The sequence below is a fragment of the Panthera leo genome, chromosome C1 (assembly GCF_018350215.1).
Source record: "Panthera leo isolate Ple1 chromosome C1, P.leo_Ple1_pat1.1, whole genome shotgun sequence".
In the NCBI taxonomy this organism is placed as follows: domain Eukaryota; kingdom Metazoa; phylum Chordata; class Mammalia; order Carnivora; family Felidae; genus Panthera; species Panthera leo.
The window spans coordinates 6,766,366-6,789,819 of record NC_056686.1 but is presented as its reverse complement, the minus strand read 5'-3'; the positions used below and the strand labels follow the sequence as shown (position 1 = coordinate 6,789,819).

The following is a 23,454-nucleotide window of genomic DNA, read 5'->3' as shown; positions in this document are numbered from 1 at the left end:
CCCTTTTTTCTGTTTGTTTCGGTCTCTGTCTTTCATGCTAGAGGCTTTATTCTATGTGGGATAATCTAGAGCTGCCCATTCAAATTTAAGAGAGAGGCACCAAAAGCTATTTGTGCACGGGTAAGGCCAGTCGCTTGGCAGGCGTTGCTGTGAAATGACAAAATAGCAAGCTAGCTTTCCCACGGAGTCAGTATTTGAGGGTCCTTTTGTCTTGTGAGGTCAGTTTCTTCAGAGAGAAGTTCTTCAAGGCCCTGGCTGGAGAAGAGTAGAAACTAGGCTGCCATGTTCTGGGAGCTCGCCAGGAGAGGGTCTCACTGTTCAGTACACAGACTTTCACCGAATCTTCCTGTTCTCAGGACAGTGCTTCCTCCTGTCCCCCCATCCCCCGCCCCCAACTGCTCTCCACACAGCCTCCTTCCACCCCAGGCTAGGCCTGAGCTGCCCTAGTTCAGCAGACCTGGGGGAAAATGAGCGTCTCCTGCTGGGGTGGAGGAGGGAGCCACCTGGCCATGTGGGCTGAGGGAGGGGTCTGTTGCTATGACACCTTCAGTCAATCTTCCTTCTTCCAGCCCACCCTGCACCCCGTCATCGGGAACACTGTAGCCCCACTCTTGGGCCTTTGGTGGGTCCTTGGACCCACGGGCCTTCCTCCCCCCACAGCCCAGGACATTCAACATTCCAAGCCTTCCATCTCTTTCACTGGCCTGCTTTCTGTCTCCGAAAGTGTTTACTCACATCCTCCTCCTCAATCCTATCTCCTGCTCTGTTTCCTTAAGGATTTATTCCTTTTTTATTCCTTTAATCTCATTTTAGTGGGCTTTTGAAACAGAGCCAGGATAAACATATGCACGCAGTCAGTTACGTTTTCGTGGAAGTTCACAATAATATTTAACAATACATAAAAATCAAGTGTCCAAAGAGACGCACATAGAAGGCTTTCTGGGGGGTTTGTGGGAGGATACTCCATCCAGGAGACAACGGTTCTCCGAGGGATGGGGAGGGCATAAAAGAGTTATGCTAATTTTTTTTTTTTTTGCAAACTTTCAACAGATAACAGGTATTTTTTAATTAATAAAAAAGCGTGAGCGTTAACAATTATTAAAAGGCATCTTCTGAAACAAGAATCAAGCTATTGAAAACAGGGGTGTAAACAGGTGTGTAGAAGAGAATCCCCCACTGGAGGGTTTACACAGTCCGTGGTTTTTGACCACGTTCCAGCGAGTTCCACAGAGGCAACCCCAAGACCTTCAGAGGGTGGCAGAAGTGGGATAGGGGGCTGAGTGGACATGCTAGGCCAGTCTCTACTTGTACCACAGGGCGCTCTGTTTTTATCTACTTTATAGGTCAAAATTCTGCTTATATTTTGATCTTTTTTTTAAGGTTTATTAATTTTTGAGAAAGAGAGAAAGCGTGCCAACGGGGGATGGGCTGAGAGACGGGGAGACACCGAGCCGTCAGCACAGAGCCTGACGCGGGGCTCGAACCCACCAGCTGCGAGATCATGACCTGAGCCGAGGTCCGACGCTTCACCGACTGAGCCTCCCAGCTGACCCAGTATTCTGATCTTTTTAAAGATCTCCACACTAAACAAAGAAGTCTGGAGAGTACTGACGAAGACAGAGAGAAAATGAGGTTGGCATGGGGCCGGGGGGAATCTTGCAAGGATGACACCATATGCTGTAACCCTGTGCACCTTCCCATCAGAAACGACAGTAGCTGTTCAAGCACCAGGTAAGGAGGAATGTGCTCTGCAGACGGGGAATACATATGCACTCCCAGGGCTTACAGAAGGGACTGTGACTACCCATCTGGGAGCTAACCATACCCAGCTAGCCCCAGGTCCCAAGGCGGGGGGGTGTGTGTTCAGCTAATACTCAGCCAGTGTCCATCTCTGGCCTCAGTATCTTCATTTGCACGATGAAAGGATTGCATTCATATCCCAGCAAACATCCGAGAGGCTCCAAGGACTACTGTCTTACTGACAGAGTGACTGTCAACTCTCTGAGAAACAGACAAGTCCCTACCTTAAAGACGCCTTGAGAAGCAATGCTGAGTTCTCACAATTCCACACACTTCCTTCGGAAGAGTGTTTTCATTTTTCTCTCCCCGGACAGGCCAGCCCAACTCTACCACGACTGAAGCAAGTCAAATCCCAAATGCTGCAGCTTAATCATGGGCTCAGAGCACAGCCGCCCCCCTCCCCCGCTTCCTTATGCAGGCAGCAACATCCCTCTCTTGGGGAGCTGGCCGAGGTCTAGTCGGATTCCTCGCGTTGGTTCCTAGAACACATCCGGGTTGTTCTGTTCCTTTCGGCATTCTAGTCCTACCGAGAGGTTCTCCTTTTGACTGGATAGTCAGGGAGGGAGGATTCTGTTCACCTTCCTAAGCTCTCTGCAAAATCGCATCTCTTTTTTGCCCACACACTTGGCTTCATCACCCAACCTACCTCTCTGGAATGGTCCAAGAATGGCCAGCAGCAAAGGCCCCTCGGTCTGGCAGATCAAAGATGCTTTGGAATCATTGAGCACCATTCCGCCCCCACCTGACTCTCAGCTCCTTTATCTGTCTGGGGCGGGGGGGGGGGGGAGAAAAAGGAGAGAGAGAGAGAAAGAATGAATGAATGAAATTTTTGAAAGAGGAAGTCTCACAAGCCTATGCATTCCCTTACAGGACTTCAGCTGTCTCACCTAGGCTTCCGTTTTGCAAACCAATCACATCCTGCTTGATGAGCCTTGAGAACCACCTGTGCCGACGCCCCCCTCCCCCAGCTCCTTCCTTTGGGTGCTGCTGAAGCAAACCACAGGAGCATCTCCAGTGCCTGAGGCAGGAATATATATATACACACACAGATGACTCAGATTGGTTTTTCGAGTTATTCCTTGCTTTTGTTTGGTTTTGAAAGCAAAGTAAGTGATCTGAGCCGAGCCTGGGTTCAAGTTCCACTCAACGGCTGCAAAAAGCAGACTCCTGAACTTGAGGTCCCAATAAAGTCCTACATTGCATCATACAGGAAGACTCATCCCTGCTTCCTGGAGATGAAGAGAGTGAGCGTGTAGGGAAGACGGCGGCCCAGTCACCGCATCTGCGGTATTTCTTCCCCCCTCCTCCCTCCGTGGGCCACTGCTGGGAATAATCTAACCCCAAAGACTGGAAGACACCTGAGCTCCGGAAGCGAGCCGGCTGGATTTTAAGAGTCGGACACGCCCCTTCCTCCAACCCAGGGCACAGCTACCTCCACGGCGGGGCGACTCCTGCCTGCAGCCCACCGGGCACGGCTAGGGACGACTCTTAAGGAGCAGGAAACTTAAACCACTTGCTTCTCCACAGGCAAAAAGCCCAGTGCTGGGAAGCCGCTGGAAAAGGTGTCTGTTCCAAGAATGTATTTCCCAGGACCAAGCTGGCATTCTCACTGCTGAGAGCCTAATTCCTGGAAGGATACCCCGTGGACCCTGCTTGGAACGCGGACTTGAATGGTCTCTTCGCTCAGCATCCAGGGGAAGGTGGCAAGGGCTTCCCAAGAGAAATGAGAAGTCAGCGCCAAGAGCCAAGGAAGAAATAACTTCCATTGCTGACCAATGGAGTTAACAGGAGGACAAAAACTCAGCAGCTCCGTCACAGGGAAATGAAACATGATTATAGAGAAAGCACTTTCAAAACGAGCAAAGACAAAGCAGAAAGCATGATGGAGCCGCGAGAAGGAAGGGTTAGGGGAGGCAAGAAGGAATTAGTCCTCAGGAATTCAGGTCAGGAAACAGGGAGCTGGGGCAGAATTCACAAGAGGGCGGCCAAGGAGGAGGCTCTTCCCGGAGGAAGGTGCGTCTTCTGCTCTGGCCCTCAACGCTGCCCAGGACCTCGGGATCTGGGTCCGCCGCCCTCCAGCCCTCTGGGTTCAAGGGCAAAGCTTGCGAGGCAACGCCAGGAACCGACACGGCGCAGGATGCTCCGTCCCGAATCGGGGACAGGGGGAGGGGAAGATGCGCACGGCAACTGCCGGGCCCCTGACAAGTAAACAGCTCGCCCAGAACAGGCGCGTCCGCGTCCGGAGCCCGGCTCAGGGCCCCCGCTCAACCCATCAAGGACGGCAGCGGGATACCCCGCATCCCCGCCCCCGCCCCGGAGGCACAAAAGGGATGCGTGGAGATCGGGAGAGCAGGAGAGCGTGAACCAGCCCGCACCAGAGAATCACAACGCGAGCGCGGCCCCCTGCCTCGGCCTCCCCAGCGGGGTCCGGTCCGCCCCGGGACGCGCGCGCCTCCCCCAGCCCCCACGCCCCTGGACCCCGATCGCCCCAGGCGGACAAAGCCCGGCGCTGGGCGGGGCTGGGTGTGCAGGGGGGCACTGGGACCCCGCAGACGCCCGCACAGGTGGGCTCCGTACCGGGTGTGGGTGCCGGGGGCGGGGCCCGAGCTCCCGGGAGACGGTTGCCCAGGGGACGCGGCGGGCGGGTCCCGGAGCTACTCGAGCCTCCCGGCGGCGGCGCCGAGCCCGCGGGGGCCTGAGGGCAGGCCCGCGGCGCGGAGCGGGCTAGCGGGGCAGCGGCGGAGGGGCGCGGCCCGGGGCGGGGCCCGGACAGCGGCCCGGCGTGGGCGGGGCCGGGGGCGGGGCGCCGGCCGGGGGCGGGGCCAGGGGCCGCCGCGCCGCGGGCACCGTCGGCAAATTCTGGCAGCCCCAGCCAGGCGGAGCGTCGGAGAGCCAGCGGCCGCGGGGAGCGGAGCGGACGCCGCGGCAAATCCTCCCCGGACCCCCCGCTGCTCCGGCCGGGCGGGTAGCGCGTGCACCTGGAGCCGGCCCCCCCCCCCCGCAGCCGCCGCGGGACCCCGGGCGGCGTGCGCTCGCTGGCCCCGGCCCCGCTCCAGCCTGGTAGCCAGAGGATAGAAAGTGCCATTTGCAAAGGGAGAGAGGGCTGGTGCTCCGCCGGACCGCTTTCCGCTCCGGGGTTCCCCGGGAGTCACCAGAACGGGCGGGGCACCGCACCTCCGTCACAGATCGGGAGCCGGGGTCACTCGCCTAACCGGCCATCCCGGGCTCTGGGCTCCCATCCAGGGTGCAGGCTGTTCCCCGGCCGCTGGGCCTTCCTTTCCATCGGGGTTCCCCCTTACGTGTCGGATTCGGGAGCTACATGGGTTTGCCAGGGACCTTCCCTAGGACATCCATTCACTACAATGAACTGTGTGCGCGCTGGCAGGGCGTTCGGGCAGGAACGCGGTAACCGCCCCCTGCACTTCGCTCCGATTTATCCGCGCATCGCCCTGCGAGGGGGGTGCTGTTTCTCCTCGGGGTGTGAACGAGAAAAACGAAGCTCCGAGGGCAAGGAGACCCTCACGGGCACACACGTCCCCACGCAGCGGCAGAGCGAGCTTCGGAACCAGCTTGGTTGGGTACCGGGCTGCTACGCTTCTTGCCCTGCAATGTTCCACGTCCCTCAGAATGTGCTTTTGGGGCCACACGAGACTTCAAGCTTTGCCACCGCGGAGCTCAACAGAAGGAGGGGCGTGTGAGGCTCAGAATCACCCAGGGGTGTCCCAGCGGGCGCGGAGGGCATGGGGTGGAGGAAAGGGGCTTGAGGCCCACTCTTTGGTGGTCGTCTCCCACTGCATCCAGTGTTTCAGCCGAGCCCCTTGAGCCTCCCTCGGGCCCCAGCTCGCCGAGTGCACGCCAGGACAGAAAGGAGAAAAAAGGCCCTGAGCTCCCGGAATCTTGAAGAAACCCGGGATGAGGTTTCCCTCATCCAGGCAGCCGAGTTGCAGGGGGGGGGGCAAACCCTCGATGACGTTGGTGTCCCTGTCCCCAGCATCTCAGGGCCAGAGGAGGCAACCCAGCCCCGAATGTCACAGACTTGCACTCACAAACACTCCCATACACATCATTCACTTACACACTCAGACACAATTATGTAAACTGACACACAGTAAGTCACATACCCCCTCACACGCACTCAGACACAGAGATCAAAGACACACACAGATGCACTTTCACAAAGACACACGCCCACACACTCAATAATGTAAACTGACACACGCTGTGGACACGGTGACCAGACACACTCACACCCATCGTGTCCACACACCGAACCTCCCCCAACCACCCATGCGCTGGTGGTGCCCTTGGCAGATCACGTCTGGCGAAGGCAGAGCCTGGGCCACTGGATGGGGACCGCCCAGCCGGCCACCGGGTCCACCCCAGGGCTGTGCCCGCTGGTTGCTTCCACTTTGCCCTTCCCTCCTCCCACCTCCAGCCTGGGAAGGGGGGCTGAGCAGCAGGAGGCAGTCTGAAGGAGGTCTGGGTGGAGGAGGGCAGGCCTCCTGCAGGGCCGCCCTTGACTCCTGGGGGAGGGGGTAGCGGCGATTGGGTGGGGTGCGGTGGGATGGGGGTGGGGGGGAGGGTTGGAGTACCAGAATGAGAAGCCGCCAGAAGTCACAGACCGACCTTGGATGGGCTGACTGCTCTGAGTTCTCTGACAGCCATCCTGGCTGGGAATAGGTAGTATGTATCCCCAACAACCCCCAACCAGGAAAAGATAATGACCCGAGGGGGCCAAGGCCTGGAGATTTTCCAAGGGCAGACAGCTTCCGTAGTTCCTCTCCCCCATCTTCAGGGTGGTGCCCTTCTCCCTAGGGGCCCAGTCCTGCAGACTTCCCTTTCTTTCCAGCTTGCAAAGACAAGGTCCTATCAGCAATGGAACCCAATGGCATAGCTTGGGTTTCAAATTGGGGGCATCAGGTACTGGTTCCTAAGGAGCCAGAGGAAAATCCAGCATTCTTTGAAACAGCAAAAGCAACAAAAACTCATCCTGCCCATATTACAACGATGGACCGGAACCGCACCAACAAATCCAGAAAGATACATAACGTAATGATTTGTTTGGGAGAGAATGAAGTGAATTAACACAGATACAAGACGAGCCTCTAGCACATGCCCGGTGCAGGCAGTAATTGCTCAGTGTTTGCTCTCGTGGACAGGACGGGAAACATGCAGAGAGAGGCAGTGACTTGCTCAACGTCACACAGTCAGGGGCAGAGAGGAAAGAAAAACCCCAGTGTCCTGATTCCTCGTTCAGGGCTCAGGTATGTTGTTAGGTCCTTTCTGGAATCCAGATAAGGGTATAAAGAAATTAGTTTAGTGAATAAATAAATTCGTTTCACCACTCCACTCTTAGGAAATCAGAGTAAACAGAGAGATTAGATGCTGGCCCTTCTACTTGCTAAGGTGAAAAGGATGGGATCCTCTTTGTAAGTTCCCAAGGCAGGAAACCAGATGAACTTCTGTTCCCACCCGTGAGAACCCTTGCTCGGCTCAACAGGCTCCATAAGATTATTTGCTCCCTGAGCCACTCTTCACTCCTGCAGCTGCCAGGTAACCTCACTGTGATAAAATGTCCCCTTCCCCCAGCTGCCCACCGATATCCCACCCACCAACCTCCCTGGGATTCCGGTGGGCTCTTCCTAGTCAAATTTGGCACTCAGCATTGTAGAGGTTTAGCCTATGTCGTCCCCAAATATGCCACTTTGGCATACTGATTATTTTGAATTAAAAAATTTTTTTAATGTTTATTTATTTTTGAGAGAGAGAGAGAGAGAGAGCAGGGGAGGGGCAGAGAGAGGAAGAGACACAGAATCTGAAGCAGGCTCCAGGCTCTGAGCTGTCAGCACAGAGTCCGAGGCGGGGCTCGAACCCACGAACCGTGAGATCATGACCCGAGCCGGAGTCGGTCACCCAACCGACTGAGCCACCCAGGAGCCCCCTGATTATTTTCAATTAAGGGGATTCGAGAAACAGCCGTGAATGAATGAAGGACACTGTGAACCTCCTTTGTCCCACGGAAGGCAGAAGCTACACCTCACATTTGAAAGGTACCCCTCCCTGCACCAGAAGGGCAGAAGGCGTCCTGATCACCAGAGACAGGGAATTTAGGGCCAAGAAGGCCGTATAAACAAGCCTTGTTACTTCTTCACTAGTTTACTACCCCCACCCAGACCCCTTTGTCTTGTCAATCCTTCATACACTTATTGTTTCTTGTCCAAGGAGAAGAGATTCCAGCTCTGGCGGCTTCTTTGAATCTCCTGTCTTTGCGGGGCTCCTACACTTTAGTGATTACATTTGTTTTTCTCCTGTTAATCTTTTTATCATGGGGTGAGGGTGGGGGTGCTCAGTCAAGAATCTAGAAGGGTAGAGGGGAATTTATTTTTCCTGCCCTACAGCATTTTTAGGTGTGATCAGATAAGATGCTGAGTGCAGACGGGAATAGGAATGTTACAGTCAGAAACAATACGATGCAACTAACAAGAAAAAAAAACAAAACCCAGCTACGTGTTTGTTTTAATTCTTTTAGGAAAAACAGAAGGGCTCTGGAAAATAATCCTCCTGGAAAGGGAGGACAGTTTCCACAGTTATTCCCATAATCCCCCCATGGCTTTTTGTTCCCCTGACGTTTCACTCTCCAGGCACACAGATCAGGGAGCCTAATTACAGGAGCGTCTGGCCCCGGTTCCCCGGCCATCTTCACATATTTCCATTCATCTCTGAGACTCTCACCACCAGTTAATTCAAAAAGTGGCTCATCTGTAGTTAAAAAGCGAAGCTAATTAGCATCTGGAGCTTCTTTCTTTTTTCCTTTGGCCAATTCCCCAAGCTTAAAGCAAAAGTCTGCCTTAATGGGCACTTTCTGAGTTTGTGACCTTGGGTGGAGGGGGCGGGAAGCAGAGGGAAGAAATGGGGGTCATGTTCGCAGGCATGCAGGCATACACCAAAAGCACTCGTGGCTGCAGAGGCTCTCCTGCGAGGCGTAGGAACAGGAGTCCCTGGCGTTAGATCCGGATTTGGGGGAGTTTCCTAACCACTCCAGAGCGGTCTCCTCATCGGTAAAAGCGGGTGCCGGCACACAGTGCCCAGCTGGGCCAGCGGCGGCGAGGAGCGGTGGGACAGCATGCGGAGGGGGCCGCTGGCCAGGACCTCGCAGCGGGAGATCCGGCGATCTGCCGCCTCCCACCACCCTTTCCTGGAGTCTGAGGTTTGCAGTTCCAGAATGCGATCCTCGTGGGAGGACACCATGTCTGAGACCTCTTTGTATCTTTTATGGAAGAAAAGCTATTCCTTGTTTGTGGAGAAGATCAACTGTGAATACGTATTGGGCGAAATTAGGGGCAGGGGGATAAAGGGCACAACAGGGCGTTCATTGTGTGAGTCACACATCAAGGCTCAGGAAAGACATACCCTGGGGACTCACGAAACTGATCTTCTAGAGGCTCCTTGTGAAGCTTCTAAACGTGTTTGAGAAGCCACTGAGGGCACGAAAATCAAACGAAGGGCTAGGAAATTTTTTTAAGCTGGGCCCCATTTGAAGAAGGCAGAAACACGAATCTGGTAGCATGAAAATAAACCTGATCACAGATGCACCGTAAAGATGGCTCAGTTAACGGGGCGCCCGGGCGGCTCAGTCGGTTAAGCGTCCGACTTCAGCTCAGGTCACGATCTCGCGGTCCGTGAGTTCGAGCCCCGCGACGGGCTCTGGGCTGACGGCTCGGAGCCTGGAGGCTGCTTCCGATTCTGTGTCTCCCTCTCTCTCTGCCCCTCCCCCATTCATGCCCTGTCTCTCTCTGTCTCAAAAATAAATAAATGTTAAAAAAAAAAAATTAAAAAAAAAAAAGATGGCTCAGTTAAGATAGAAGGCGGGGGCTTGTCCGGGTCACTGGGTTAGATCCACCACGGTCAGGTCCCAGTTGTGCTAACCTGAGATACAAAGCTACTAACAATGTGAGGGCGCCTGGGTGGCTCAGTTGGCTGAGCATCTGACTCTTGATTTCGGCTCAGGTCACAATCCCTGGGTCAGGGGATCGAGCCCCGCCTCCGGCTCTGAGCTGGGCGTGGGGTCTGCTAAAGATTCTCTCTCTTCCTCTGCCCCTCCCCACTGCACGCTCTCTCTCACTCCGCCTAAAATAAAATTAAAGCAAACAAACACACGAAAACTACAAGAGGCGCCTGGGTGGCTCGGTCTGTTAAGTGTCCGACTCTTGGTTTCAGCTCAGGTCATGATCTCAGGGCTTCCTGGGTTGGAGCCCCTCATGAGACTGTGCAGAACCTGCTTGGGCTTCTCTCTCTCTCCCTCTCTCTCTGTTCCTCCCCCACTTGCACTGTCTCTGTCTCTCTCAAACAATAAATAAATAAACAACCTTTAAAACAAAAAAAAATAACACACATCATAGGGGCACCTGGGTGGCTCAGTCAGTTAAGTGTCTGACTTCAGCTCAGGTCATGATCTCACTATTCATGGGTTCAAGCCCCAGGTCGGGCCCTGTGTTGACAGCTCAGAGCCTGGAGCCTGCTTCAGATTCTGTGTCTCCTTCTCTCTCAACCCCTTCCCTGCTCATACTGTCTCTCTCTCTCTCTCTCTCTCTCTCAAAAATAAACATTAAAAAAAATCATAAAAAATCTAATAATATGGGCAGCAGCAGCTAACATTTTCTGGCTCATACCCCATGGCACTCATTGTGTTAAATACCTTACATTTATTGTGGAAGATTTAAGGAGGCAAATTCTTGAGCACTCCTCCCGTTGAGAGGTGGCCTCTCTGTCCCCTGCCCTTAAATCTGGGTGAGCTTGTGACTTCTTTAACCAAGAGAGTATAGCATGAGTGATGCTAAGTGACTTGAGAGGTTAGGTCGTAAAAGGCCACGCAGCGTTCGCCTTGGTCGTGAACCGAACTCCAACGCTTGCCCTTGGAGCTCTGTGCATTAAGAAGGAAGTGTGGCTGCCCCAAGTCGCCACGTCCCCAGGAAGCCCAAGCCAGAAATGGTAGCCGTGTGTAGGCACTCGGGTAACAGTCCCATCTGAGCCCAAGCTTTGAGTCATCTCCAACCAAGCAACTAGACATGAGGGAAGAAACTTCCAGAGGATTCCAGCTCCCAAGCTGTTGGAGTTATTGGTAGCCTTCTGAGAGTCTTCCCCAGCTGACCCTTCCCAGCCATCCTTCTGAGCCCTTCCTGAGCTTCTGACCCACGCAATAGGTGAACATAACAAAAGTTACGGCTTTGTACCTCTAAGTTTCGTGTGGTTTCTTAGGCAGCAGCAGATACCTGGAACTTCGAATATCTCCTTAAATACTCAAAACAACCCCGTGAGAGAGTTCTCATCATCTCCATGAAGAAACTAAGGTCCAAGACTTCCCCAAAGCTACACAGTAAGTGACAGAACTATGGATCAGACCCGCCTTTAACCACCACCTAAAACTCCTCACTACAACTCATCCTACTCGTTAGGGGATGAGGCCTGGTTTTTTAATGCATGATATCTGCCCAGTTAAACAAGCCCTGATTCTGCCCCTCCAGACGGTCTCATGGGCCATCTGGGAAAAGAAGTTGTCTCTAGCGACTTCTATTCGATGGCATGACCCAGTGCCTTGCCGGGAAGGGTCAGACCCACCGCGATGGGTCTTGTGGACCGTTCTTGACAAGAATGAAAGGAAATCCAAAACCCGGCTCATCGATTTGATGGATATGCATCTAGAATTCACAAGCACCTGGAGAGATCATCTGTAAGAATGATTCTATGGGAAGTGGGTAAATCTGGCCAAGTGCGATGAATAGAATTACATGCTCAATTCCCCGGTTACAAATACAGAGTGGGGAAAGACGGAAGAGGCCTAAACGGAGCGTGGAGCCCAGACAACTCACAGTCGACCCAAGGCTCATCCAGAGGCAGCCCTGTGGGCCCTGCATGAACAAGCCGGCCGGGTGCCAGCCATCACAAAAGGGCCATTCTCCGTATGAAACCACACCCACTTATTTGCCCCTCTTGATATTCACACGTCTTTGCAGCCGTCCCCCACATTACAGCAGCGTGGGTCTATGGGACCAAAAGAATATGGCAGAGTGAGGCGGGTCACCTTCAAGGTTACGTTCACAGAAACTGTGGGGCTTCAGTCTTGTGCTCTTTGTCTCTCTTTGTCTATGAGATAAGCCGGCCGCCATGTGATAAGGACACCCAAGCTGCCCCCCGAAGAAGCCCATATGGGGGGTGGGGATGGAGATACCTGGCTATCAGCAGGAGAGCCACTGAGGCCTGCCAACAGACCAGCTTCAGACACCTTCAGCCCCAGCTGGTTCCAGATTCTGGACCCTACGGAAACTGTGAGATGATAATTAGTGTTTGTTGTTTACGCTGCTAAGTTTTGGGGTGATCTGTCACACAGCAATAGATAACTCCTATACCCCCCGTGGCAGCTGTGTTCCTTGCTGTGTGGCCCAGCACCTGCTCCAGGCTTAGTACAACAGAGGCTCCCTCAACGCTCACGACTGAGTAAACGATCAGTACAAACAACCCCTCTACTGTAACTGTATGAGTCAGACATGTTTCTGAAGAAGAGGCAACAGGCTGAGTGAAAGAAACCGGCCACGAAAGACCACATCCTGTATGATTTCATTTACATGAAATGTCCAGAACAGGCAAGTCCACAGACACAGAAAACAGATCCGTGGTCGCCGAGGGCCAGGGAGACCGGGGAGAAATGGGAGTGGCTGCTAATGGGAGTGAGGAGGCCTCTTTCCGGAGTGATGAAAATGTTCTAGAATCGATTATCGTGACAGTCGCGTAACTCTGGGAATATATGAAGACCACCGTGACGTGCACCTTGAGTGAAATATCGAGATTGTTTTATGGAGAAAGGAGGAGGAGGAAGGAGCTCAGGCAAGGTCACCGGTCCCGAGGAGGGAGTGGCACCCTGGGAGGCCGGCCACCAGCAAGGCTGGAGAAATTTGCATCGGAGGGGTCTCCCCATGCCTGGGGCAGAGACCAGGGTGCTAAGGTCTAAGGGTAGCTGACCGATGCCTCGGTGTCGTGGTGGGGGATGCTCAGGGCCACCACCCCCGCTCCCCCCAACTTGGCAAGAAGACGTTTCCCTGCTGCTCTCACAGGGAGACCGTGCCTGGTCTCAAGCTGCCTGGAGCCCGACATGCCGAGCCCAGACACGGCCCTGCACTCCTGTCCTCCAGAGACGATGCCACCTGCCCGTAGTGCACACTCAGACCACAGAGACCCGTCTACCTGCCCCAGCCAAGGCCCTTCAGGCAGGAGGAGGGCCACAGCACCGCAGGCTGCTGTCCCGAAGGCCGGCTGGCCCCATTAAGGAGCTGAACCTACAGGACAGAGTCACCAAATGATCCAGGGAAGTCGATGCCTGCTGAAAGCCCCCACCCCCACCCCGAAGGAGCCGAGAAGTTAAGACAAAAGAAAGGATTTAAAGACCACAGAGTAAACTTGCACGCAGTACCTAGGAGGTGGTCAAGGCTGAAAACAGAAGCAGCTTCAAAGCAGACTTGGAACGAGTTGTCGGGCAAGCACGTCTCACAGAGACCTCAGGGGTACTTGGAATCTTCTGACCCGCTCCGGCCTTTGCCGTTGGTTTTGAAATCAGCATCCCATACTGCAGAGAAGCCAACAGTTGGACCCAAACCGTCCTTTAGTGCACCCTAATGAATCTAGGATGAACTTGGGGAACACCCAGGAGCCCCGTGACCTTATCCTGTAGGAGCCTTTTTCTGGGGGAGAAGTCCATGATCTTTCAGATTTTCAAAAGGATTTAAAATCTGAGAAAGATTAGGAACCCCCGGGTGGTGGGATCTTCTAGGATAGGTAGATGGTGGATTTTTTTTTTCTTCCTTTGGCAAATCTGGACTTTACAAACATTTCGTAACTAGCTTGTATTGATTCTGTACGATTAAACAGTATATAGGGTCGCCCGGTGGCTCAGTCGGTTAAGCTTCCGATTTCGGCTCAGGTTACCATCTCACAGTTCATGAGTTCGAGCCCCGCGTCGGGCTCTGTGCTGACGGCTCAGAGCCTGGAGCCTGCTTCGGATTCTGTGTCTGCCTCTCTCTCTGCCCCTCCTCCACTCATGCTCTGTCTCTCTCTCTCTCTCTCTCTCTCTCTCTCAAAAATGAATAAATATCAAAAAGTTGGAAATATGTATGTACAGTATACACATATACACACATTTCTAAAACATAGCACTTATTAAAAAAAAAAAACAAACACCCACATGCAATATCCCAGCCTATGATACCCGGAAGACCTCGACTTCCCTAATATCAAGACCCCTAAATAATTAATACCTTTTATTTATTTTTCTTCCAATTTTGTTTCTTTTTTAATTTAAATCTTAGTTAACATAGAGCAATACTGGTTTCAGGAGTAGAATTCAGTGATTCATCACTTACATATGACACTCAGTGTGCATCCCAAGTGTCCTCCTTTTAGCCCATCCCCCCACCAGCACCTTCCAGCGACCCTCAGTTTGTTCTCTGTGTTTAAGAGTCTCTTAGGGTTTGCCTGCCTCCCTGATTTTATTTTTCCTTCCCTTCCCCTGTGTTCATCTGTTTTGTTTCTTAAATTCCACAGATGAATGAAATCATATGATATTTATCTTTCTCTGACTTATTTCACTTAGTGCATAATACACTGTAGCTCTGTCCACATTGTTGCAAATGGCAAGACTTCATTTTTTTGGAACACCGTGTAATATTCCAATTAATATCTTTTAAAACTGGGGCGCCTGGGTGGCTCAGTCAGTTAAGCATCCGACTTCTGCTCAGGTCATGATCTTACAGCTTGTGAGCTCGAGCCCCACACTGAGCTGCCTGCTGTCAGCCCAGAGCCTGCTTCGGATCCTCTGTCACCCTCTCTCTCCACCCCTCTCCTGCTCGTGCTCCCTCCCTCCCTCTCTCAAAAATAAATGAACATTAAAAATATATCTTTGGGGCACCTGGGTAGCTGAGTCGGTTAAGCGTCCAAATTTAGCTCAGGTCATGATCTCATGGCTCGTGAGTTTGAGCCCCGAGTCGGGCTCTGTGCTGACAGCTCAGAGCCTGGAGCCTGCTTTGGATTCTCTTCCTTCTGTCTCTTCCCCTCTCCCTCTCTCTCTCTCTCTCTCAAAAAGAAATAAACATTAAAATAAATAAATGCATACATACATAAATCTTTTAAAAGTGCAAATTCCACTTTCCTTTTCTGTCCTGACCTCTAACCTAATCGCCTACACACACACACACACACACACACACACACACACAGACGGTGGCAATGGAGATGGGCTCCCTCCTTGAGGGTCTCAAGCTAAGTGGCAACCTACCCCATTCTCCTGGCATCTGCTCTGCAGCTGGCTGCCTGCCCGGTCACTCAATATTCCGGTTCCCCAGCTGGCCATGGGCTTATGTGCCCGCCTCCTCTCCTGTTCCCACGAGACCCCCAACCTGCAGAGTGTTGAGGACGACACACAGTGCCCCTGAACACCTCCTTCCATCACCCATCATCTGGTCAGTCTCACCTTGGCAAGTGCCCCCTCCCAGAGCAGGGCTCCGGGCCACTTCTGCCCCTGGGAGCTTCTGGGGTAAGTCCGAACTCTCCAGAACAACAGCCTAGCGTCATTTATCAGGCAGCAGCATCCATCACCGGGCCCCTGCCATCAGCCGGCAACTGTAGGTGCCTTATGTCTGTTCTCTCCTTCCATCGCCCCGCCAAGCCCCTCGGGCAGGCCGTGTGTTTTGTAAAAGAGGCAAGCGGGGCTCAAGCAGCTTACGGCTGCACCGCTAACGAACGGGAGAGGCGGATCTGGATCCGGGTCGACTCGGGCGGCCTCTCTTACTGAGGTGACGCGCCACCTGGATCAGCGCAAGGGAACTGGATTTGGGCCATCGGCGGAAAAGACACCTGAGTCCCGCTGCCCTGTGTCACCCACCAGCTTGAGGACTCTCCCATGGGCTTCCCGCAAAAGGTTCAAGAGTTGGGCGAGGAAGGGATTGAGATTTCAGACGCCAGGCCCGGCTTCTTTGGGACCGAGGGGCAGAATGGGCACCACTGGGCAGATGGGGGCGGGGCTGGGTGCAGAAGCTGCATTCTCTTGGCCTCTGTCCCTGCGGAGGACCAGAGCCCAGGATGCCAACTCCACCAGAGACGAAGGACCAGCAAGAATAGGCTGCCTGGAGCCCAGCTAAGTCCTGGGGGCGGAGGGGAAGGGTGAGAATAGACAGGGAAACCCCTCTGCAGAGCCACTGACTCCCGGAGGCCTGCCCGCCCCCCACTCCTGCCTGGGGTCCAGATCCCCCGGCCCCAACCAAATGCTCCCTCCCGAATGCAGCCACATTCGGAGACAACACAGTACAGGAGTTAGGAACACACCCTGACACTTCCTCGCTGGGCGATACCTAAGTAAGTTGCTAAGGCTTTCTGTGACTCAGTTTCCCCATCGATAAAGCAGGAATCACAATAGAACTTATAAGAATAAATTCGTAGGGGCACCAGGGCAGCTCAGTCGGTTAAGCATCGGACTCCAGATTTCGGTTCAGGTCATGATCTCGCGTTTGTGGGATGGGTCCCCGCATGGATGGGGTGGGGGGGCTCCGTGCTGACAGAAGCCTGCTTGGGATTCTCACTCTCTGCCCCTCCCCTGCTCGCGCATTCTTCCTCTTAAAATAAATTTAAAGACTTAAAAAAAAAGAATAAATGTGTACTTTCAAAGTGCCCACGAACCACCTAGCACAGAGCAGGTACAACAAAAGTGTCACCGTTACTATGAGACAAAGAAATGGCAGGATTAACCACAGGTGGCAATTCTGAGCTGGCTGACGGGGAAACTTGCAAGTTCGAATGCTCGCTGACTGGATCCGCAGAAAAAGAAACTGGTCTGCAGTGCCTCCCTTCTAGAGCCCATGGTGCCCGTTCTCGGAGGGAGGGGCTGGTGGGGTTCAGACAGGAGCTCTAACCCGCCTCTGGCACCTGTTCTGGGATTCCTACGTTCCTCTGTCAGTCTCCACCTCGACCGAGCAGAATCAGGGGCGAATTGGGCTCTCCAGTCCCTCTTTGACGCTTGCCGGCCGATGGCCAGAGCTGACGGTTAGAAGAGAAGAAGTAGGATGAAATAAGGTGTGTACAGATAGAGCTGTTTCTATGACAGTGAAGCAGAACGTTTTAGAAACCCCATGAGGAGCCACTGAAACAAACTCTCCATCTCGTTAGAATGCGCAAGGCAGAGAAAAGTTTGATCAATGATCAAAGTTTACAGGGACCATCCCCTGCAGTGGGTCCCTGCTCAGAATGAAGCCCTTGGCCTTGCATTAGTACATCCATGAACCGACGTGCGTGTATATGTGTTAAATTAAAATGCCCGGATTCCAAAGGGAGCGTTTTTTTTTTAAAGTTATTTACTTACTTATTTTGAGAGAGACAGAAAGTGAGTGTGAGTGGGGGAGGGGCAGAGAGCGAGGGGGACAGAAGTTCCAAAGCGGGCTCTGCGCTGACAGCAGAGACCCAGATGTGGGGTTCGAACTCACAAACCGTGAGATCATGAGATCATGACCTGAGTCAAAGTCGGATGCTTAACCGACTGAGCCACGCAGGCACCCTTGAAGGGTAGCATTTTTTTTTTTTTTTAACGTTTATTTTTGAGACAGAGAGAGACACAGCATGAACGGGGGAGGGGCAGAGAGAGAGAGAAACACAGAATCGGAAGCAGGCTCCAGGCTCTGAGCCATCAGCCCAGAGCCCGACGCGGGGCTCAAACTCGCAGACCGCGAGATCGTGACCTGAGCTGAAGTTGGACGCTTAACCGACTGAGCCACCCAGGCGCCCCGAAGGGTAGCATTTTAAGACTCTCTACAGGAGCCGGAGTTTCAGCTACTCAACCAACGAATCACATAGGAGAAAAGGACTCCTATTAAACTGTGCATTTCTTGTCGCGATTGCGGCCAATCATCCTTCCCGTCGTGTTGCCCTAACCCGCGCTTTTATTTTTTTTTAATTTTTTTTTAACGTTTATTTATTTTTGAGACAGAGAGAGACAGAGCATGAACGGGGGAGGGTCAGAGAGAGGGAGACACAGAATCTGAAACAGGCTCCGGGCTCCGAGCTGTCAGCACAGAGCCCCATGCGGGGCTCGAACTCACGGACCGCGAGATCGTGACCTGAGCCGAAGTCGGTTAACCGACTGAGCCACCCAGACGCCCCCTAACGTGCGCTTTTAAACTGCAGTGGGAGACACTGTCCTGGGAGTAGCGGAGACCACAGGAGAAACACAAGCGTCTTCCCGGAGCGTCCATCTGACTCAACGTTTAGGGAGAAATATTCCTCATGGTAAAATAAACACGGGCTTATCATGGAATAGAATGTAAAATTAACGTTTGCGTTAAAAATAGAACTGGAAGCTTCAAAGCAAGGTCATGGCTGCAGTAGGCTGCACAAGGCCAGGGATGCACATCGCATCCCTCTAGCTGGAGAAGCATGGTCCACGAGGGCCAAGGTCATTGCCAGCCACCAGACCGTCTCCCAACCACTTTCCCACAAACCTGCAGCATCAGGGCTCCTGGGATGGCTGCCCCCAGGACCTCACCCACTCCGTAGCCCCCGTCTCGCTGCTGCTGCTGCTGCTGCTCAGAGATGACAGGGCCAGCCAGAGTCCCCTGCCATAGCCAAGGGCATTGGATGGCAGGCCGCTCTCATCTGCTCTCAGTCCAGGTCAGGTGGGCTAGTCCAGGGACCGCTCCTGCAACCCCCCTCCCCTCGGGAAGCAAGAAACTGTCTGGAAAGATCCCCGCTCTTGTGCCCCAAGCTCCTTTAGACCCTAAAGGGTTAGAACAAGCTGGAAAAAACAAACCTTTGGGCTTTGACCCACCTCAGAGGAGCAGGCTGATATCAAAGGACAAAGCCATCCCAACCTTTACCTCTAAAATGGTGGTATTGGGGCACCTGGGTGGCTCAGTGGGTTGGGTCCCACTCTTGACTTTAGGTCATGACTTCCGGTCATGAACTCACAGCTCGTGGGATCGAACCCTGCATTGCGTTCTGTGCTGATGGCACGGAGCCTGCTTGGGATTCTCTCTGTCCCTCTGTCTCTGTCTCTCTCTCTCTGCCCCTCCCCGACTTCTGGGTGCACTCTCTCTCTCACTCTCAAAATAAATAAACTTTAAAATAAATAAATAAAATGGTGGTATTTATTGCCACGTGCTCTGGGCATTCCATATGGGTCAGTCCCGGGAGGGCCAAATAAGCTAATGGGTGGATTGACTTTACCCCACAAGCAAACCCTAATGATCTGTGACAGAGACGCCGGTCCTTTAAAATCCGTTCCTGCCCATAATGTAGGCTGCGAAGATTCATTCATCTGAAGGCAAAAATGGCAATTTTTCGCGAGCCTGTTACTTGTTACAGGTTTTTCCTTATTTCTAATCTTCATGACAACCCAGTAAAAGAGGTACTTGTTCCCAATTTTCAGGAGAAAACCTGGAGGCTCGGAGACGGAAAGTACCTCGCCAGGTCATCCGTGTGTCCACACCCAAAGCCAGGACCTTGACTGTCAACTCAAGTTCTGTTGACCCTAAGTTCCTTTCTACTCATTCGTGCAACTCTGTGCCCTTGCACTGTGTTGCCCACTGGGAACGTGAAGCCACACATGTCTCAAGAAACTACTGCAGGGGTGCCCGGGGGGCTCAGTCGGTTGGGCGTCCGACTCTTGATTTCGGCTCAGGTCATGATCTCACAGTTCCTGAGTTCGAGCACCGCATCGGCTCTGTGCTGACGGTGTGAAATCTGCTTGGGAATCTCTCTCTCTGTCCTCCCCCCAAATAAATGAATAAACATAACCCCCCCCCCCACATATTTGACGGGCTGCTGCATTTAATTTAAAAAAAAAAAGACCACAATTCATCACTGGTTTCCAATGACAGCAGATGGGCTGTGTCATTCAAATATTCGCGGCATCACACAACGGGGAAGGGAACAAAGATTCAGGACCCAGTGATCCGGCTCTTGGACCCAGAAGCAGAGACTGGGGAGGGGGAAGTTGAGGGTTCTGGGTGTTTTCCCCCTAAAAGAAACTTGTCGAGAAGAGGTTGAGACCCAGATCTCGGTTTCATTAACTTCCTCCTCAGACCCAGGTCAGCAGCAGAGGAAAACGCGTGCATTTAAGCATGCGTAAACTCTGGGAGCCTACCGACATCCGCCCTCATCTGGGGCTACCGGAGGTCCACCTGAGAGGAGAGTGACTCCCACCTTCCCCCAGGGGGCTTCAAAAGCGGCTTCACGCGCAGCAGCCCATACTGGTGCCCAAACCCAGGGGTCCTGCCCTTGAAATGCCTGCCTCGGTTTCCTAAACTGTTCGAAGAAGCACCTGGATGTCAAGAGGGGAACAGCCACCAAGATGAACTCTGGACTCAACCATTAGCGAGGCTTTATGCGCCATTTGCACGCCACGGGGGCTGCAGGACCCCAGGGGAACGGGGTCCTGGAGAAGCAGCCCTGTGGGGGCCTCCTGATTCTGGGCAGCTGGTTGCAGCCCAGGGACGTTAAGTATCCACCTGGCACAGGTTCATCTGCTTGCGTTAGGGAGGCTCACACCCAAATCCAACCGGACAGCCGCGGACACTGCCCACTTGATCAAGAGGGCGGCGGTCAGCTCAGCTTCCTTCGAGGACTGTCTACGTTTGTAGCAAAAAACTGATCCTTGGGCTTAACCTAAATGCCTTTGGCGTGAGTGTATACCGTCTCCCCTTGTTGAAACAAGATGAATCTTGAGGGTGAACGAAGAGTTGTTAAATGAGAATAACGCTGAAAGCAGCAACAGCTACTATTCACTGAGTATCGACTATGTGATTCGTAATGTTCATTATCTAATTTGTCTCATTGAATCCTTGAGACATCCTTACAGACAGGCCGTGTTAGCTTCATTTCACAGAGGAGGAAACTGAGGATCAGAGAAGGTAAGTCATCTATTCAAGGTCACACAGCCGGCAAGTGGGGATGCTAAGGTTTTGAATCGGAATCCACCCAATTCCAGAGATCAAGGGTTTGTTTAACCGCGGCATTACGCTGCAGCAAACTTCACGCCATACGTACACCTAGAGCCAAAAAGGAAGCTATTTAACCTCATTAGCAATAAGAGAAACACATTACCTAGGAGTAAAACGTTTCTGCCCAGTATTCTTCAACACTAGTGAACGAGTTGTGAAACTTGTATGTATCGCTAGGATAAACAGATCCAGTCTTTCTTGGAAAACCATTTCGCAGGAAGAACCACAAAAACACTCAATGGCGTTAATAAAATAATTCTTGAATGTGGGAAAAGCCATATACCTGAAAATGTCAATGAGACGGTATTCTGAGAGTCTCGTGTGCGTGTGTGTGTGGAGGCATGCGCGTGTGTGCACGCGCGTGTGTGTGGCTGGAAGCAACATAAATGTGCCCCAACGGAGGATTCTTGAGAAAATGATGGTGCCCCTCAGGACGCTCACCGCGCCACTGAAAAGGATGGCTTGTTACGACGCAAAGCGGAAAAATGCTAATGAGCCCACATTAAGTGAAAAAAGCAAACCACAAAAGCACATGCCCAGCTCCTCAAAACCTTAAGCATAGGATTACCAACCATATGATCCAGCAAATTCCACTTCTGGGCACATACCCAAAAGAATTCAAAGCAAGGATCTGAACAGATATCTGTAGATCCACGTTCACAGGCGTCAAAAGACAGAAGCAACCCAGGTATCCAAGGACGGACGAGCGGATAAACACAATGGCATCGACTTACGACGGAGGGTTATTCTGCCTTCAAGAGGAAGTTCCAACACGCGCGGCAACAGGGATGAGCCGCGAGGACATTCTGCTAAGTGAAATGAGCCAGTCACAAAAGGACAAACATTGTATGACTCCACTCACAGAAGGTGCGGAAGGCAGTCACATTCACAGAGACAGAAAGCAGAATGGTGGTTGCCAGATGCAGTGGGGGGTGGGGGGGTGGGGGGTGGCGGAGGGGGGGTGGCGGGGAGAGGGAAGAATGGGGCGTTATTGCTTAATGGGGACACGGTTTCAATTTTGCAAGATGAAAACGCTCTGGAGAAGGCAATCCGGGTTGCACAACGATATGAATGTGCTAAATGCCGCGGAACTGTATATGGTCCAAAGGGTAAGTTTTCTTGTGTCTGTTTTACAATTGAGGCGTAAAAATTAATATACAGGGGCGCCTGCGTGGCTCAGTCAGTTGAGCATCCGACTCCTCGTTTCAGCTCAGGTCATGATCTCGAGGTTCGTGGGTTCGGGCCCACGCGCTGATGGTGCGGAGCCTGCTTGGGATTCTCTCTCTCCCCCTCTCTCTCTGCCCCTCCCCTGCTTGTGCACGTGCCCCCCCCCCCAAAATCAATAAAAATAAACTTTAAAAAAAATATATAAAAAAGCACGTGCTTACTAGGGACAACGATATTAAAAATGCACCCCCCAAGCGGGTAAAGGAACTCGGATCGGCAGTGTCTGTGTTGGGGTTAGTGGGATAAGGATCCTTATGAATCCACCCACCGGCTCCTTCACAGGCATTTGTGTGTTTTGCCGTGTGGCCGTGCGCCTGGCCCTTCACACGTGACGGCACATGAAATCCTACAGACTGAGGGTCACACCAGCGTGGCCATTGGGGATTCTGAGGCTCAGAAGGGTTAAGTGATTTGCCGAAGGTCACTTAGCAGATAAAAAGAAGTTGAGATTAAGACCCAGTCTGGCTGGCTCCAAAGATAGAATTTTTTTCTTCCGCCGCGGCAATCCCTCCACCCGGTCTGTATCCCACCCCACCCCACCATACTTAAGTGACTTTTCAAAGTTTCAATAACAGGGCTATGATCTTGCCTCCCTGTTGATAAGAACATACTTCTCCCGGATTTCACAACCAAAGCAGAGAGTCGCCATGCACGCGTGCTCCCCTCCTGCCCCAGGGAGGGAGGCAGGAGTGTGGCCCTGCCCTCCAGAGACCCGGAAGTCCTGGAGCACTCCCTGTCGCACCCCCTGGTCCTCATCCTTAACCTCCTACAAGCTTCACTGACCGGGATTGGGTGGGGGGGCTCCCAATCCCTTTCGGCCACCACCCCATCCCACAGCCCGGGCCCCTCAGCAGGACCGGCAGACCCAGCAGCAAAACCGAGCCCTGCCCCCACCTCTCCTGGGGGCTGTTCAACAGAGGAAACTCCAAAACGTCTGGGGCTGTGTGGCCCCAGACAGAGGGTGGGGGGAGCCCTGGCCGGGAGGGGCCCTGAGCAGAGAAGGAGCTGTTTTTGAAGAGAAAGAGGGAAGGTCAGGAGGGAGACAGGAGGACTTAGAACTTAGTCAGCTCCTTCAAGCCTGGGAGTTGTCTCTTCTTGTCCCTGGGGAGGGGGCTGCGGTGGGAGCCAGCTCACAAAGCTGGGGGAAAGGGAAGCTGGAGACAGGCGAGGGAGAGGAGAGACTGGGAAGCAGCCGCAGGGGGCCCAGAAGCAGGGACGAGATAACCCTGTCCAGCACCTTCCCAGAAGATCCTGTCCATCTGCAGTGGGCTGAAGGGTGGCCCTAAAAAGATATGTCCGTGTCTCAATGCTCAGAACCTGTGGATTCTTTGGGAAAATCATTATGCAGAGAAAGGGTCTCTGCCGATGTAATTAACTTAAGGATGGGCCCCAAATCCAATGA

General features: G+C 53.0%; 1 protein-coding gene across 6 annotated transcripts in view; it reads right to left on the bottom strand.

The window, feature by feature from the left end:
• PIK3CD (phosphatidylinositol-4,5-bisphosphate 3-kinase catalytic subunit delta) overlaps positions 1–23,454 on the bottom strand; it is a 55,001-nt gene that overhangs the window by 27,636 nt on the left and 3,911 nt on the right. For 3 of the 6 annotated variants that reach the window (XM_042952321.1, XM_042952326.1, XM_042952325.1), the window contains exon 2: positions 2,447–2,562. The exons of 1 other annotated variant lie outside the window; for it this stretch is intronic. The gene's annotated coding sequence lies outside the window, so the exon portion shown is untranslated. Of the gene's footprint in view, positions 1–2,446; positions 2,567–12,025; positions 12,121–23,454 lie in introns of those variants that run through there. 2 more of the 6 variants (XM_042952323.1, XM_042952322.1) reach the window with 2 other exon arrangements.